A 16008-nucleotide genomic window follows, 5' to 3' on the forward strand; every position below is an offset into this window, starting at 1 on the left:
AATCCTTGTTTTCTTTCGCCCTCGTTGCGATCCTTTCTCTCGCCCTCGTTGCGATCGAGACCTTCCCCTTCTTCTTGCCCTAGTTGCAATCGAGGCTCTTATTCCCGTAGTTAGGCTGAACTACGTTTTGCTCTGATTCTCATTCCCAATGAGATACGTAGGCATAAGACGCGATGTCTTAGCGAGCACACTTATCCTTAACCCTTAGGTACCCGAGCTACGAAGACTCTGATTCTCATATTCAGATGAGATACGTATGCAATGGATGCGACATCCGTGCGAGTCATTTTTCTCTTGACCCTTTTAGTAAATAGTACATTAGATAAACACACACCCTTTAGACAAGAAACAAACAAGAGTGGATCCCGTAGAGTAATACGGATGCGTAGGGGTGCTAATACCTTCCCTTCGCATAATCGACTCCCGAACCCAAGATTTGGTTGCGAGACCTTGTCTTTTCCTTTCCTTTCTCCAGGTTTACTTCGAGCGTTTCCTTTCCCTCCTTTGGGATAAATAACGCACGGTGGCGACTCTTCTGTCATTTCTTTCTCGCCGGTTGTTTTTTCGCACCTCTGTATTTTTCGGGTTGCGACAGGTTGGAGCTCCACAGTGATAACATATATAACACAACTTTGAAAAATGGTGAAAAGAGAAATAATATCTCAAAGGATGGAGTGGTTTTTATTTAATTCATTTAAGAATATTTTTCTCTCTATAATATTTTTGAATGCATGAATTTAACTTCTATTTGTGGTTTATGTAAATAAAACGTTATATATTTACTAAGTCCATTGTTTTCCTTTTTTACCAGAAATCCAGGTAATTCAGAACTAAGTCATAGTTGTTGTTCTACCAAATCTAAACTAAAATAAAGTATCTCCATTCTCCAGATATTTATTTGTGTCATAATAGACCATATTATATTCAAACGAGTCAAATATTTTGAATGTATTTCTTTGATGATATGACATTTCGTCATGTATTTGTAGTTTTTTAAATCTCAAGAGCGTATTGATAAATGGATGTACGAAGAATTGATTCGAATCTTTATAAGGTAGAAAAAACTATATTACACTACTTACTATTAATTTTACTATCTTTTTCTCTAAAAAAATATAATTCAAGAGTCTTACATTTTTTCTTTACCATGGAAAACAATTGCAGGGAAAAAGAAAATACTTCGAATAAAAAATTTAGGTTCGACATTCCTCTTAAAGAACGTCATTGATTACACAATATCAATAGTACTTTGCATGCTTTAATCTAATTTTGAATATCTTTGTTTACCATTTTCAAAGTGTAATCATATTATTTTTAATGCGACGTACAATAGAAACCTCATAAAAAGAAAAACAAACATCTTTTTTTCTCTGTTGTGCGCATTAAAAAAAGCGGACAGACGGGCACGGGAGTGCCCGTCTGAACGCTAGTTTATAAGAATGAGATTTTTTTTTTGTGAGAAACTGACGAAGATGGTTTTCAAAAAGTGATATCCCCTTTTTACGCAAGGCATTGTTTGGATTTATTCAAAAAAATCATCAAAATTGTTTTTTTCCCTTCACCAATAAGAGAGAGCCACCAATATGAGTGTGGAGAAAGGACTCTCATACTGGGACGCGTGGCACCTGCTGGCTGGAGAAGAAGAAATATTTTTTCAATAATTCTGATTTTTTATTAACCTATTTATTTAAATTTCTATTTTTTAATTGAATGATAAGGGAATGCAAGGATAACACATATAGGCCATTGATTAATTTGAATCAATTATTCAGATTAAATCAAAGAAACACACATAATTTAAAATGTCAAAGTTGCCCCCTCTAAAAGTTTCTTAAATCAATTAAAATAATTAAAATTCACAACTTCTTAAATAAATATGATAAAAATAAAATAAAAGCAAGGAAAATTCTATCTAATTATTTATGACAATTTGACAAAAGAATAAAAATAAAATGACCGATCATGAATAAATCGGGCACAAATATGCCCAAAAAATTAAACCGAGTGCACCACAATTATCGGTGCGAAATAAATTTCTCGAAAACATACAGGTTTTGATCAAAATTTGAAACAAAAAATGATCAGATAAAAGGCTCAGACTTATCACAATATGACTGAAAAATTAGTCAAAAGATAAAATGAGCACACCAGATTAAACTACGCGAACCGTGAATTAATAATACTGACATCTGCAAGCTCAATTTCGAAACTTTTTAACCGCTGATTTTACGTGTATTTGAGAAACGGGTCAATCGGTCTGTCTGTAGTTCAAAAATTTATTCTGGACGATATTCTAGGCATTATGCACGGTGAAAGACATGTTATACTATGCGGATGATGCAAAGTAAAAATAAAGTTAGATGTATGGAAGTTTTAAAATGCCCGGACAAAATTTGGGTATGACAATATGTAATAAAATTGATTTATAAATGAAAACACAAATTAATATATACTTACGCGTGGTAAAACGGGCTCAAATAACATTCTTTGTTATCTTCTATCAACATGTCTTTTAAGTAAACCTTGATATTGTTTTCTACCACACCACCATGAAGGCTAATGGAATTTGGATCTACGATAAAATACTTTCTTATACTCCTTTCAACACACATCTCATGCAAGTACCTGCAAGACTCAAATGTTTATTGCTAAAGTACGAGAATGTATGAACATAAATAGAAATGATCAATGTAAAAATTATATTTACGAGCACCACAATTATAATATCGTAACGTCTAACCATTCACCCCTTTCAAAAATTCCTTAATATTATACTTAGGAAATACGTAATATTGATATGGAACCTGAATTAATTGAATATTCTCGTAGATTTCTGGAAGACCCTCTAATATCATTTTTAGTCTTTGAATATTATCTACTTGTTATGGTGTGGTTTCAATATTGTGTTGGTGGGCATACCAACTTCCTTTTGTATTTGTACCATCCATTACTTTCTCTTGAACGTCCAATTGATTCGAATTTGTTTGGTTGAGTAAACATAATGAACTCAATCTATGCATCATAAAAACAACAGAAATACAATACAAAAATTAAAACACAAATGATAATAACAACAACATACAATAAATTTTTTTAAATTTATACATATACCTCAAGCACATCGCGGGTACATTTCACGAATATCCTCTCATACTTCTCATCATTCTCCTTCTTTCGCTCCACCTCAGTCAACCTCTCTCACTCCTCTTGCTCCTTCTGGACCGGTTCTCACACCTGCTGCAAAAACCTCTCAGTCTCCTCTTTAAACACCCTCTCCCGCTCATCCATTTGCACCCTCCAACGTTTCTCATGATTTCGCTTCTCCCTTTCTTCCACCAACTTAACAACAACTATCTTTTCATTAACTTCCATAGCTGTTTTTCAAATTATTGTCAACGTCGTGCCAACTATCCAACAAAGTACTCACTTTACTTCTACCTTGTAACGCAATGTAACTCGTAAAACCCTCAGCATGTTCACCATAAGCCTTGCTTGTTGCAACATCAACTTTAACTGGGTAGCGAATACCGTTTTCGTGAGATTTTTTCACCTTGGTATACATCATGATACCTCTAGTTTTTCTTTTACATTTTGTATTTGTAGAGGTAGTTGTATGAGTCAAGGAGGCGGGATTCATCGAGACACCATCTTTCGGGTGAATCGTTGATGTTGTATGGGAGTTGTTTGTCATATCGACCATGACTATCTAAATAAAGAATAATAGAAGAGACGTCATTTCAGTGATACTAACAGTAATACAAGTGAAAACTAATGCAAGGGTAACAAATGGAAATACATTATTTCAGGGAAAAACAAATGCAATTAGGCCATGACTGATGAGATATAAACAAAATGAAAAAAATAATGATCAAGAGAAACCATTTCATTGTCAATGTCGTGCCAACTATCCAACAAAATACTCACTTTACTTCTACCTTATAACTCGAGTTGATATAAACTATTTAAGTGATATGAACTAAAAATATTTCAGTAATAAAAACAAAAATGTGATAAAGAAGTACCTCAAACGTGATGACGAAAATTCAATTAAGGTTGGAAATAGAGATGATGTTCGTATTTAAATGAGAGTGACGATGGAAATCGCCAAGAGTTAGAAAAGTTTTGATGAGAGAGTGAAGATGAAAATCGTCTAGGGTTTCTACGCAGAGAATGGCGATGAAATTAGAGCGTTGATAGGTAAACGAAAAATTAAAGACCAATTCTTTGAAGTATTTCATGCAAAATAATATATTGTCGGTTTTTAGAGAAAACCGACGTGTATTCATTAATTAAAAAAAAGCAAAAGCGCTATAATGCCATATTAAAAAAAACTCAATTAAAATATCTTTTACGTTGGATTTCATGGAAAATCGAGGTATATGAGTACATAAAAAAAAGTTTTAAAAAAAGTAATTAACAAATATCTACATAATATATTACCTCTCAGTTGGTACATGTAATCGAGATTAATAGAAATAAAAAATAATAAAATAATAAAAATATTAACAAAGAAAAAAAGGTAGCTGAAATGCGTCAAGTGAGAAATAATAAATAAATCATAGAAAATAAAAATAACATAAAATATAGTAGCCGAAAGGAATTAAAAATTTATTTTAGTTATTTGATGGTGAACTAACGAACTTGATTGTATTTTATTTTTGATATGATGTTAAACTTATTTTAGTTGTATTAGTTATAGTCAAGTGAGAATTTTTTGTACATGATAGTGGAGAATAAACAAATAAATATATAATATTTGAATAAAAAATATCGTAAACTGATCAACCGAAGGAAATCAAACCAAATCAAATCAAACCAGTTAGTTTCTTCAATTTTATTTTTTAAAAATATTAAAAACTGAAATAAACAAATCGATGATAATATCATCGTTTTGAAAGAGTAACCGTCATAAATTTACTTTGCTGGTTGAAGCTCCACAGTGATAACAGATAAAACACAACTTTGGAAAATGGTGAAAAGAGAAATAATATCTCAAAGGATGGAGAGATTTTTATTTAATTCATTTAAGAATATTTTTCTCTCTAGAATATTTTTGAATTCATAAATTTAACTTCTATTTGTGGTTTATGTAAATAAAACCTTATATATTTACTAAGTCCATTGTTTTCCTTTTTTTACCAGAAATCCAAGTAATTCAGAAATAAGTCATAGTTGTTGTTCTACCAAAATAAAGTATCTCCATTCTCCAGGTATTTATTTGTGTCATAATAAACCATATTATATTCAAACGAGTCAAATATTTTGAATGTCTTTCTTTACCATGGAAAACGAGTCAAATATGCAGAAATGGATGTACGAAGAATTGATTCGAATCTCTATAAGGTAGAAAAAACTATATTACACTACTTACTATTAATTTTACTATCTTTTTCTCTAAAAAAATTCTAATTGAAGAGTCTTACATTTTTTCTTTACCATGGAAAACAATTGCAGCGAAAAAGAAAATACTTCAAATAAAGATTTCAGGTTCGACATTCCTCTTAAAGAACGTCATTGATTACACAATATCAATAGTACTTTGCATGCTTTAATCTAATTTTGAATATCTTTGTTTACCATTTTCAAAGTGTAATAATATTATTTTTAATGCGACGTACAATAGAAACCTCATAAAAAGAAAAATAAACATCTATTTTTCTCTGTTGTGCGCATTAAAAAAAGAGGGCAGACGGGGACGGGAGTCCCCGTCTGAATGCTAGTTTCTAAGAATGAGATTTTTTTTTGGTGAGAAACCGATGAAGATGGTTCTCAAAAAGTGATATCCCCTTTTTACGCAAGGCATTGTTTGGATTTATTCAAAAAAATCATCAAAACTGTTGTTTTCCCTCCACCAATAAGAGAGAGCCACCAATATGAGTGTGGAGAAAGGACTCCCGTAATGGGACGCGTGGCAACTGCTGGCTGGAGAAGAAGAGATTTTTTTCAACAATTCTGATTTTTTATTAATCTATTTATTTAAATTTCTATTTTTTAATTGAATGATAAGGGAATTCAAGGATAACACATATAGGCCATTGATTAATTTGAATCAACTATTCAGATTAAATCAAAGAAACACACATAATTTAAAATGTCAAAGTTGCCCCCTCTAAAAGTTTCTTAAATCAATTAAAACAACTAAAATTCACAACTTCTTAATTAAATATGATAAAAATAAAATGAAAGCCAGGAAAATTCCATCTAATTATTTCTGACAATTTGACAAAAGAATAAAAATAAAATGACTGATCATGAATAAATAGGGCGCAAAAATGTCCAAAAAATTAAACCGAGTGCACCACAACGATCGGTGCGAAATAAATTTCTCGAAAACATATAGGTTTTGATCAAAATTTGAAATAAAAAATGATCAGATAAAAGGCTAAGACTTATCACAATACGACTGAAAAATTAGTCAAAAGATAAAATGAGCACACCAGATTAAACTACGCAAACCGTGAATTAATAATACTGACATCTGCAAGCTCAATTTTGAAACTTTTTAACCGCTGATTTTACGTGTATTTGAGAAACGGGTCAATCAGTCTGTATGTAGTTCAAAATTGTATTCTGGACGATATTCTAGGCATTATGCACGGTGAAAGACATGTTATACTATGCAGATGATGCAAAGTAAAAATAAAATCAGATGTATGGAAGTTTTAAAATGCCCGGACAAAATTTGGGTATGATAATATGTAATAAAATTGATTTATAAATGAAAACAAAAATTAATATATACTTTCTGTACAATAAAGTTGTTATCAGTATTAAACAAATAATTAAATGATCATACATGTAAAACAAATAATAAAATTCAATATAAATACCGTAATATCGGTCCATAAGCTATTTTTCAAATTATTGTCAACGTCGTGCCAACTATCCAACAAAATACTCACTTTACTTCTACCTTGTAACGCAATGTAACTCGTAAAATCCTCAGCATATTCACCATAAGCCTTGCCTGTTGCAACATCAACTTTAACCGGGTAGCGAATACCGTTTTCGTGGGATTGTTTCACCTTGGTATACATCATGGCACCTCTTGTTTTTCTCTTACGTTTTGTATTTGTAGAGGTAGTTGTATGAGTCGTGGAGGCGGGATTCATCGAGACACCATCTTTCGGGTGAGTCGTTGGTGTTGTATGGGAGTTGTTTGTCATATCGACCATGACTATCTAAATAAAGAATAATAGCAGAGACGCCATTTCAGTGATACTAACACTAATACAAGTGAAAACTAATGCAAGGGTAACAAATGGAAATACATTATTTCAGGGAAAAACAAATGCAATTAGCCCATAACTGATGAGATATAAACAAAATGAAAAAAATAATGATCAAGAGAAACCATTTCATTGTCACTTCCTCACACCTTAAAATGATGACTACTCAATTAAGTCCTTCTCTTGCTACTAATTATATTTCTACTTATGAAGAAGATCCCTCACATGATGCAACTTTGCTATTACTTGCCAAATTAGATTTCAATCTGCTTCAAAAACAACATCAGAAAGAACTTGGTGATATTTCAAAGTAAGTTTAATTATTACATATAGTTGAATAATGAACAAAAAGTTATTTTAATAAACTTATTTTAATAAACATTTAAGGATTCATGGAGAAGAAATATTAGATGATGCACTTTCTGTCACTTCCTCACACCTTAAAATGATGACTACTCAATTAAGTCCTTCTCTTGCTACTAAAATGAATCATAGCTTAAAGAGGCCACTCTTCAAAAACATGCCTAGATTAGTGGCAAGGAATTATATTTCTACTTATGAAGAAGATCCCTCACATGATGCAACTTTGCTATTACTTGCCAAATTAGATTTCAATCTGCTTCAAAAACAACATCAGAAAGAACTTGGTGATATTTCAAAGTAAGTTTAATTATTACATATAGTTGAATAATGAACAAAAAGTTATTTTAATAAACTTATTTTAACAGAGAGTTTTGTTACTCATCTTTAGAAATCAATCACTATATGAAGCCACACATTTAAGGATTCATGGAGAAGAAATATTAGATGATGCACTTTCTGTCACTTCCTCACACCTTAAAATGATGACTACTCAATTAAGTCCTTCTCTTGCTACTAAAATGAATCATAGCTTAAAGAGGCCACTCTTCAAAAACATGCCTAGATTAGTGGCAAGGAATTATATTTCTACTTATGAAGAAGATCCCTCACATGATGCAACTTTGCTATTACTTGCCAAAATAGATTTCAATCTGCTACAAAAACAGCATCAGAAAGAACTTGGTGATATTTCAAAGTAAGTTTAATTACTCCATCTAATTGAGTAATGGACAAAATAAATTAAAATTTAAGTCTCAAACAATAACAATTTAACGATAAAATTTTAGACAAATTTTTAGATGTACTTATAGATTTATATGGATGTACTCCGAATTTTGCATGATAGAGTTTTTAAACAAACCATTTGCAAGAGTAACTAGACCATTATGTACAAGATCTCAAAATTTTAAAGGTTAAAATTATGTTTAAAAATGCATTTAAATACATACAACTTTTGAAGCCTATGTAGATTAAATCGTAAGTCTTTTTAGTTGACGTGACATATTGTAACTCCTACTTGAAAGAAGATCACTTGTGTCTTAGTATTTGATTATTGAGCTTGCTTTGTTTTCTTTAATTATTATTTAGATGGTGGAAGGATTTGGATTTTGAAACAAAACTGCCATTTGCACGCAATCGAATAGTTGAAGCATACTTTTGGATATTGGGAGTATATTTTGAGTCTCAATATTCTGTCGGTAGAAAGATAATGACCAAGGTGATATCCATGGCCTCAGTAATTGATGATATATATGATAACTATGGTACAATAGACGAGCTACAACTTTTCACTCAAGCAATTCAAAGGTTTGAGGTTTTTGGAGTTTCCACTTTTCAATATTGAACTATAATTTTGTAGGGAAGTTTAATTATTAATCTTAATTTAAACTGGAATTCTAGGTGGGATATGAGTTGCATGGATTTTCTACCAGAATACATGAAATTTTGCTACAAAGCCCTTTTGGATGTTTATGAAGAAATGGAGCAAGAGATGGTTAAAGAAGGAAGAGCTTTTTGTGTATATTATGTCAAAAATGAAGTAAATATTATAACTCTTCATTTTTTCCATAGGGTTACTTCTCTTTCTAAGAACTAACTCATTTAATATCTGCATCAGATGAAAAGATTGAGCCAGGCCTACTTGACTGAGGCCAAATGGTTCAGTTGTAATTTTATACCAACAATGGAAGAATACATGGCTCTTGGAATAGTAACTTCTGGTTACTGTCTACTCACAGCAACATCCTTCATTGGAATGGGATGCATTGCTACTGAAGAAGCTTTCCAATGGTTAACCAATAAATAATCAATAAATATCATTTTTTTAAATTTATTAGTATTGTATTCTAAAAATATATGTTTAATATTTTATTTTATATTTAATTAGTTTGAGCAGAAGAGAGGGCACAGTGCCTCTTCTATTGAGTGCTACATGAATGAACATGGTGTAACTAGAGAAGATGCAATTAATGAACTTTCAATACAAGTTACAAATGCTTGGAAGGATATGAATGAGGAACTTCTTGATTCAACTGAAGTGCCAAAGCCTCTCCTAATGCGAGTTCTCAATTTATCACGTGTCATTCATGTGCTTTATAAAGATGAAGATTGCTACACTAATTCCCAAGGATCAACAAAGAATGACATAATATATACCTTGTTGAATCCATGTCCAATATGACAAATTGGATTCATTGTCCATGTTATACACATGTACACATCAATTGCAATATATTTCGGCATAATCAAGGTTTCTAGTGAATATGGAAACTATGACGACTTTGTAAAATCACATGTAAACTATGTATTCAAAAACAAATTTAAGATAAATATCCAGAAGTTTTGAGTCTGGATACCATTTACGTCATATCCAATTATAACAATGCCATCAACATATACCACAATAAAGATGTGCAGACCAGTGGAGGAATATAAGAAGAAACCAGAGTGATCAGCTTCACATCTAGTCATACCAAATTGTATCAAGGAAGAGCTGAAGGGACCAAACTAAGCATGTAGAGAGTGTTTAACCTATAAAGAGAAAGACGAAGCTGACAAACAAGTCTAGAATTTCCAGAAACAGTAAAACATAGAGGTTGATCCATATAAACCTCCTCTTTTAATTCTCCGTATAAAAATGAATTTTTAATGTCCAACTGATGAAGCAACCAACGATAAATGGTAGCCATCGAGGTGAATTAAAGTGATATTGGCCAACAGAGAAAAAGTGTCACCATAATGGGATAACATTTCCATGGATTTTGTGACAAGATTGTCCAAGGCAACGAAGGGATGTGATTCCATTTTGGTTGTTGTTGACAGACTGACTAAATCTCCTTATTTCATTCCAATTAAGAACGGTTATCCTTTGCAGAAGTTGGTTGAGTTATATGTCGAAACGATTGTTGGCCTACATGGTATTTCGTCGAGTATTGTGTTGGATAGAGATATGAGATTCACGTCGAGGTTTTGGCAGAGTTTGCAAGAAGAATTGGGTACTAAGCTGAAGTTGAGTTCCTCTTATCACTCGCAGACTGATGGACAAACAAAGAATTGGGATAGCTACTTTTTTCTTATTGAGTTCACTTACAATAACAGTTTTCATTCGAGTATTAGGATGGCCCCGTTTGAGGTGTTATACGGTAAAAGGTGCAGTTCACATTTATGTTGGTATGAGTCGGGAGAGTGTGTTTTGATTGGACCGAAGATTGTCCAACAGATCACAGAGAAGATCAAAGTGATCCAAGAGAAGATGAGTGTTTCGCATAGTCACTAGAAGAGATACCATGATAGGAGGAGGAAAGCACTTGAATTCCAAGAGGGAGCTCATATGTTTTTAAGAGTTACGTCAGTAACTGGTGTTGGTCGAGCTTTGGAGTCTCGAAAACTTACACCATGTTTTGTTGGTCCATGCTAGATCTTAGAGAGGATAAGTGAGATGGAATATCAGATTGCCTTGCCACTGCCGCTTGTTAATCTTCATGATGTGTTTCATGTGTCTCAAGTAAGGAGATACATTTCAGATTTGTCTCATGTGATCCAAGTGGACGATATACAGGTGAGAGAGAACCTGATTTTTGCGACATCGCTCATGCAGATAAAGGATCGAAAAGTGAAGTAGTTGTGTGGTGAGCAGATTTCCTTGGTGAAGGTAGTATGGGGAGGACAACTGGTAGAAGCATAAATTGGGAGCTGGAGAGGCAGATGAGAGAGTTGTATCCGACTCGGTTTACTTCAGGTAATTTTCGAGGGAGAATTTTTTTTTAATTGGGGGAGAATTGTAACATCCTGAATTTGATTAATTAACTTAATTTAATTAATAAGAATTTTATTTGATCATTTGGTGTTTTTGTAAGTATCCTTGGAATAAAGGTATGGAGAGAGTAAGAGATGGTTTTACTTAGAATTTTAATTAACTATTAGAATATATAATGTTTTATTCAAATTAAATAAATAAATAATAAAATGATAGAATTTGACCATTAGTGAGAATTGGAAGAAATAGGTGGTGGGATTAGAGAAGCTAGTATTGAATTGGGCAAAATTCATAATTAAACAAAATGGCGAGGGACTATATATTCTAAAATGGGGGGGGGGGGGGGGGGGGGGGGGGGGGGGGGGGGGGGGGGGAAGCTAGATTTTAAAGGAAACATATGATATACGTAGAAAAGAGGCAAAAGGAGAGAAAGATCAAAATTTAGGATTTTGAAGAATGAACCATAGAGATTTCTTGATTCAACATCAATTGCTGAAAATCTAAAGTAAGGGAAAGAAAGAGCTACCAATTAGGTGTATTGCATGATGGAGAAGGATAAAGGAGTCTTTAATCTCCAATAGGGCATTGGTTTGTTCATGAAATTTTGAGTTTCTATGATATTATGATGTTAATTGGCTAAATTGATGTGTAATTTGGTATGTGATTACTGATTTGAAATTGTTAATATTTTCCACCATTGTTGAAGGTTTGAAGCTTTGGGGTTAATATGGTTTCGAGAAAATTGAGAATTATATACTTTAAACTTTTGTTTTAATCATTAGATGATTTTAATACATCAAATTATGAGATCAAAGGTTTTTACGAAATCGAAATCGCAGGTCCGAAAGGGCTTCTATGGTGGAAAATGCAAAATTTTATGCATTTTGCGCAGTGATGACAGATGTCAGCCTGACTAACGGTCTACCCTTCATCATGCTGAAGGAGATGACCCAAGTATGTATGAAGGGTGTCATCCCGTGGAGGAGCGCGGTTTTCTTCCAGGACGTCAGTGATGACATGGCGATTTGTGTAATTGACTTGTTTCCCTTATTTTCACCATAACTTGAGATCTGTGACTCTGTTTGAGACGTGGTTTGAAGAGTTGGAAATCTAATGTGTAATACTTTTAGGTGGGGAACGAGAGTAAGTAATCAATTTCAGGTGGGAATCATTGAAGTGTTGCCTATGGGGATGGTAATGATTTGGTGTGCTTTGGTCCTATAGTGTGGATCGGGAGCAAGATGAACCTGAGTGTTCATGAATGATACCGCATGCATAATGAGTCAGTTATGGGGTACATTTTCATATATGATTTCATATGTTGTTGATTTTTCATGATGTTGATGATTGGATGTGATTATGTAATTGTTGTCGTGAGTTGCATGTGAAAATATGTTGTTGATGGTTGTGTAATGAATGTGTGATTGATGTGTATTCTCTACCTTAGCATTCTTTACACTGTTTGTATTGGTTTGTTGTTTCTCACCGCATTTACTTTCATTTTTCTATCATGGACATCTTGCAGATACTCAGAAGTAGAGTTTGCTGTTGTAAGTGGAAGTTAGCTCCTGGAGTTACTTCGTTTAGTTTCATCGTTGTTTTAGAAGTTTTGCTCTGATCCTGTAACATCTGGGCTGGGAACGTTTGTTTGCTTATTATGTTTGTTGGAGTTTAATTATTTATCTAGTTTATGATGGAGTTGTTCCAAAGTTGAATATGATAACTCTTTATTTTGAAAACAATTAATCATGATTTGAAGATTGAGACTAAAAGTCTAAGTTGTAATGCTTTGTCATTTGAAATAAATCGATACCTCTGCAATGATACCTTAAATGAAGGTGAGCATACAATGACAGGTGTTGTATGACGTTGATACTTTCTGATGTGTGTTTGTTAAATGCTTGATTTGTTAAAGGTTTTATCATTGGTGACACCTTATGTTTTCGTGTAAAGCTTAATATATAAGTATTGGGGTTTAGGGTGTTAGATAAGCCCCCAAATGGGTGACCATAAGATCGAAGGCTTCCTCTTGCCCAATCCTCCCGTGATCTAGTAATCTCCCTCTTATGGGAAGATTCAGGAGGCATGAGAGGTTATCCAAGGTGATGGTCATCTCGCCTATAGGAAGGTGGAAAGATGACATCTTTGAATTCCACCTCTCAGCAAAAGTCATTTGCACGTCGTGGCTTATGCTCATGTGATTAGAAGAACATAAAGCGGTAAGATCGAAATAGAGATAACACCAATGAACCAAGAAGGTGTGGGTTATTCCATCTCCAATATCTTCCTGTCGTGGTTTACCGATTTCAAACATGTAGGCTTTTGTCAAAAGAAAATATCATCATCAACATCAATTTAATTAGTTGAAAACATATGAGTTTCAAAAGAAAATAAATATATATCCCCATCCCGTAGATGCCTAACAGCATGGTCGACATATAGATGAAGTAAGGATGTGTCAAGTGGGCCTCATAGGTTACTCTCTAAAGGAGTATCGGAAATGTATTTCTCTTGCACTTCAGGGGCTTCAAGGACATCTGGAACTTTGTGAACTTCAGGATCTACTACATCATATGCTTAAGAGAGTTGGCTAAGAGAACCAGGAGGGTAGGAATCTTGGGGATGTGAAGTATAAGAATCATTGAAGGAGTTATCAGCAACTTGTGGCCTCGTGGTCCTCGTTGTGGCCCTTTCGTGTCATAGCGACCCGGTTTGGAATACACGGCCGAGCCTAATTTGGTAAGTGTTGTTTCCAACCATTTCACATGCGTTAGAAATAGAGACAGATATAAATAGCATGTCAGGACAAATTCACAAATTCCACAAAATTAACCAATTTTTTGTCTAAGTCCAATTCGGAGTTGTATCTCCGAAAATAACACAGACCAAATTCGGAGATGCATCTTAAGACAAACCTGTGATTGTCTCATCCATGGTAGGTACACGTTTTCTACCCTAACAGTCCAACAATACCTCAATGCATGTTATTCTAGCCTACCAAACTCGTATACACTACTATATAATGTACATAAAATAACTAATGTAGCTTAAACAACTAACTACAAATCAAAACATAAAAAGAGATGGAATTTTTAAAAACTTACCAAATAAAATTGATTATATAACTTATGAGATGCTGGAAAGGAAGAGCTAGAGCTCCAACGGTAGAATTTTTCTATAAAGAGAAGCTTGAATGGGACAAAGAGCTCAAAAGCTTGAGAGAAGGAAAAGAACTTCTTTTTGCAGAAAATGAACAAGAAGGAAGTAGGAATGGTAGTCTGGCATGGGATATGAAACAAAAGTGTTCGGAGATAGCGTTCGGAGATGCATCTCCAAACCACCCACTAACTTTTTGAATAAATGGTGTTTACGGAGATGTATCTTTAGACACACCTTTTATGCATACAGAGATGCATCTCCTGATTAATTTTTGGCACAATGGGATGCCTCTTCAATTTGGTATGAGAAATGGATAAAATAAGTGCGTCCGAAGATGCATCTTCATACTCTATGGGCAGTCTGGACTGTTTATGTTGGTGTGGGATAACACATAAGGGTGGAAAGAGCAATCTCCAAAAAATATTCATTTAGTAGGGGGTAAACAATGGGCCAAGTAAGGATGTTAATTCTTAAGACTTTGTCGAGCCTTAAACTTGACACCTGCTCTTTTGTACCTGGCACCCTCATATAATTTCATAATTCCAAAAGTTCCCCTGCTAAATATTTGAATCAAATTTACGTACAAAATTTCTGGTAGGCAATTCAAAAATTTCAAAACAACCAAAATTTCTGATAGTGTATTCGGAATTTCCGGTATACCGGAATTTTTAAAATTTCTGAGTTTGTAATTTTATCGGAATTTTTAAAAATTACCATGTTTTACCGGAAATTTCAACCAAAGTTAAATTTTCGGTTCTTCAAATTTAAGGTTTCAAACAGTTAGGATTTTGCCAACAGTTTTGGATGGTTGTGATCGCACCAACCGTTTTATGTGGTCCAGAATGAATTCAAAGTTATATAAATAGGGTCACTTGTTGTTGAGAAAACAAAACTTAAAATGTCTCTTCCTCAATTTTTGACTAAGGCAGAAGTGTACTTCAATGGAGCTTCACCTCTCGTAGAGTTCTGACTATCGGATGGCACCACATCTCTCGCCGCCTTGACATCTAAGTTGAATGAATTATTGTTTGATACCGATAACAAAAAGGTGAGATATACTGAGTTTCATGAAGATTGGATTCATACTAATGGAATGGTGAAATACAACCTTATTGAGTTGAAGACCAATGAAGATTTGACGCTTATGTGGAGATCATTTCACTATCGGCTAACTAAAGGGCCGATTGAGTTAGATGTGAAGATTTCTAGATCATTCGACGACATAATTAAGATGATGAAACTTCCGGAATCATCTGGTATTATTTAGATTTTCTTATTTATTATTGTTTTCTTAAGTTATATAATCGTCTGTATAAGTTATGTAATCCTTTGTAAAATGTTAAATTATATTCATCATGCATCAATGGAAGATCCAAAACGTTATCTAATAGATAGTGTTGTGCAAATGACTGAGTAATGTCACACATAATATACAAATAATACATAAAAATAATCATGTCTAAATAGCCCCCCCCCCCCCACAGGCTATGTGTGCTTCCCGCA

The 16008-nt window shown here is 33.5% G+C and overlaps 1 pseudogene; it reads left to right on the forward strand.

Moving 5' to 3' along the window:
* The first annotated feature begins 7387 nt into the window (after positions 1 to 7387).
* Positions 7388 to 9771, forward strand: LOC127103187 ((-)-germacrene D synthase-like; annotated as a pseudogene).
* Positions 9772 to 16008: the final 6237 nt, after the last annotated feature.

Source organism: Lathyrus oleraceus, chromosome 7, assembly GCF_024323335.1.
Source record: "Lathyrus oleraceus cultivar Zhongwan6 chromosome 7, CAAS_Psat_ZW6_1.0, whole genome shotgun sequence".
Classification (NCBI taxonomy): domain Eukaryota; kingdom Viridiplantae; phylum Streptophyta; class Magnoliopsida; order Fabales; family Fabaceae; genus Lathyrus; species Lathyrus oleraceus.